Here is a 3,757-nt window from a genome sequence, read left to right as displayed (position 1 = left end):
TTTTAGTGCGTTTCTTCTCCTCTTGTTTTGCCTCTGTATGTGAGGATTTGTAACTGCGTCAGGTCTGTGTCTTTTAGCCGTTCTCCTTGTTCGCTGTCCGTCTTCGTCCCTTCACTGCATGTGTTCCTGTTTCTATGCGTTTGGGCGCTGATGACCACGCTGTTTAGCGCCCGAAAACCTCAAACCACACACACACACACACACACTGAAACGTTGTCTCTGCGATACTGAATTTCCACCTTAGACACTGTTCTCCTTGGAAACCAAAACTCTTGTGTAGTAGCCCATATGCTATGAGTGACCAGTTGGTCTAGAAGAATATATATATATAAAAAAAAGAGGCGGTAGGATGTGCGCATAGATATTTCCGTACATGGAAACTCGAGAGGTAATCTCGGTTAGATCATGGATTTTTCAGTCTTCATTTTAATGTAACCTTCACGTGTCAATGATGTGAGGAGTCGCCGGGACTGACAAGTGGTCCTCATCCCACGTTAACTGTAGGTTCACTTTTTCAAGTTTGGCAGCTGAGTAGGTTAGTGACACGCAAGTCGCCCAACTGACATCCGATTAAAAGACTTGCACCAGGCCAATGAGCCACATGAAATTATTATTATTGTGCTGCGACCCATGCTTCTTGCCGGCCGCTGTGACCGAGCGGTTCTAGGCGCTTCAGTCCAGAACCGTGCTGCTGCTATGGTCGCAGGTTCGAATGCTGCCTCGGGCATGGATGTGTTGTAAGAAGGCTGTTTAGGTTTTTATGTTACCTTGGTAACGCCACGTACTGTTCTGTATGAAAATCACTGACTGTGCTGCCCGCATCTCGTGGTCGTGCGGTAACGTTCTCGCTTCCCACGCCCGGGTTCCCGGGTTCGATTCCCGGCGGGGTCAGGGATTTTCTCTGCCTCGTGATGGCTGGGTGTTGTGTGCTGTCCTTAGGTTAGTTAGGTTTAAGTAGTTCTAAGTCCTAGGGGACTGATGACCATAGATGTTAAGTCCCATAGTGCTCAGAGCCATTTGAACCATTTTTTTTGACTGTGCTGTATGCAATATGTGGCTGGTTGGCATTATTGGAATATTTGCTATTGTAGTGTTGGGCATTTGGATGTGAACAGCGTGTGGCGTTGTGGAGGTGAGCCGCCAGCAGTGGTGGATGTGGGGAGAGAGATGGCAGAATTTTGAGAGCGGACGATCTGGACGTGTGTCCGTCAGAAAGAAGCAATTTGTAAGACAGGATGTCATGAACTTATATATATATATATATATATATATATATATATATATATATATATATATATATATATATATATATATATACACTCCTGGAAATTGAAATAAGAACTCCGTGAATTCATTGTCCCAGGAAGGGGAAACTTTATTGACACATTCCTGGGGTCAGATACATCACATGATCACACTGACAGAACCACAGGCACATAGACGCAGGCAACAGAGCATGCACAATGTCGGCACTAGTACAGTGTATATCCACCTTTCGCAGCAATGCAGGCTGCTATTCTCCCATGGAGACGATCGTAGAGATGCTGGATGTAGTCCTGTGGAACGGCTTGCCATGCCATTTCCACCTGGCGCCTCAGTTGGACCAGCGTTCGTGCTGGACGTGCAGACCGCGTGAGACGACGCTTCATCCAGTCCCAAACATGCTCAATGGGGGACAGATCCGGAGATCTTGCTGGCCAGGGTAGTTGACTTACACCTTCTAGAGCACGTTGGGTGGCACGGGATACATGCGGACGTGCATTGTCCTGTTGGAACAGCAAGTTCCCTTGCCGGTCTAGGAATGGTAGAACGATGGGTTCGATGACGGTTTGGATGTACCGTGCACTATTCAGTGTCCTCTCGACGATCACCAGTGGTGTACGGCCAGTGTAGGAGATCGCTCCCCACACCATGATGCCGGGTGTTGGCCCTGTGTGCCTCGGTCGTATGCAGTCCTGATTGTGGCGCTCACCTGCACGGCGCAAACACGCATACGACCATCATTGGCACCAAGGCAGAAGCGACTCTCATCGCTGAAGACGACACGTCTCCATTCGTCCCTCCATTCACGCCTGTCGCGACACCACTGGAGGCGGGCTACACGATGTTGGGGCGTGAGCGGAAGACGGCCTAACGGTGTGCGGGACCGTAGCCCAGCTTCATGGAGACGGTTGCGAATGGTCCTCGCGGATACCCCAGGAGCAACAGTGCCCCTAATTTGCTGGGAAGTGGCGGTGCGGTCCCCTACGGGACTGCGTAGGATCCTACGGTCTTGGCGTGCATCCGTGCGTCGCTGCGGTCCGGTCCCAGGTCGACGGGCACGTGCACCTTCCGCCGACCACTGGCGACAACATCGATGTACTGTGGAGACCTCACGCCCCACGTGTTGAGCAATTCGGCGGTACGTCCACCCGGCCTCCCGCATGCCCACTATACGCCCTCGCTCAAAGTCCGTCAACTGCACATACGGTTCACGTCCACGCTGTCGTGGCATGCTACCAGTGTTAAAGACTGCGATGGAGCTCCGTATGCCACGGCAAACTGGCTGACACTGACGGCGGCGGTGCACAAATGCTGCGCAGCTAGCGCCATTCGACGGCCAACACCGCGGTTCTTGGTGTGTCCGCTGTGCCGTGCGTGTGATCATTACTTGTACAGCCCTCTCGCAGTGTCCGGAGCAAGTATGGTGGGTCTGACACACCGGTGTCAATGTGTTCTTTTTTCCATTTCCAGGAATATATATATAGGGGTCAAGGTGGTTGGTAGAGGTAGCACCTTTGCTTGGGGTTGACTCAGTACTGGTCCTCACCACCCCAGGGATGAGCTGAGGAGGTATGCAAGACCTTTGCCTGTGAGGAAGCTACGTCCAAGACCGTCCGTGCGTGGTGAAGAGCCACATCCTACACGAGGTGACCCTGTTAACGCAGAACACGGCGGATCTGTAGGAGAAAACCTTGAAAAAAAATCTCACATTCCAAATCCTCAATGCGTCTGTACTCGAGTCGAGCGGCAGCGAGGTCAGCGTCTGTCCATCTAGTAGGTGCGGCTGTATTATATGCTCCAGGATCTGACAATCCCTGGTTCTAAACACCCAGTGGAAACACTGGACCAAAACTTACAAGCTATCATGATTCGTGAGAGTAATGACAGAATTACCCCAGGTGGTAACCAATCCACTCGTCGACAGACGACAACTGGGTTTTCGGATTCTGGGGAACCCGGGCCATCATGATCAGAGTTCTCAAGCAAACTTCGTCCCAAGGTTCCCATGTACATTGGTACCTTTAACATTCAGACCCTAATTCAACCTGGAAAATTACACAACTTAGTAACAGAGCTAGACCAACAAAAAATTAAGATCTTAGCGTTACAAGAAACTAGATTCACGGATGAAAATACAATAGACTATGGAAACTATCGCATCTTCAAGAGCAAGACTGACAAACGAATTGCCAATGGTACGCCACTCCTGGGCATGGCATTTGCGGTGCACAGAAATATATTAGGCTCAATTAGAGAGGTCTCTTCCATAAATAATCGCCTCATGACCATGCGTATCCAGTGCGCCAACAAGAAATACACATTGATAAATGTTCATGCACCCACAGACATAGACAACAAAAAACGCCAACTACAAACTGAAAAATTCTGGACTAAACTTGAAGATGTCATGGCCAAAATTCCCCGGGATGATATCAAAATCTTAATGGGAGATTTCAATGCACAAATTGGCAGAGAGAAAGAACACCAAAAAACT

Source organism: Schistocerca piceifrons, unplaced genomic scaffold, assembly GCF_021461385.2.
Source record: "Schistocerca piceifrons isolate TAMUIC-IGC-003096 unplaced genomic scaffold, iqSchPice1.1 HiC_scaffold_797, whole genome shotgun sequence".
NCBI lineage: Eukaryota > Metazoa > Arthropoda > Insecta > Orthoptera > Acrididae > Schistocerca > Schistocerca piceifrons.
The sequence above is the reverse complement of the archived record's forward strand: the minus strand, read 5'-3'. Positions refer to the sequence as shown.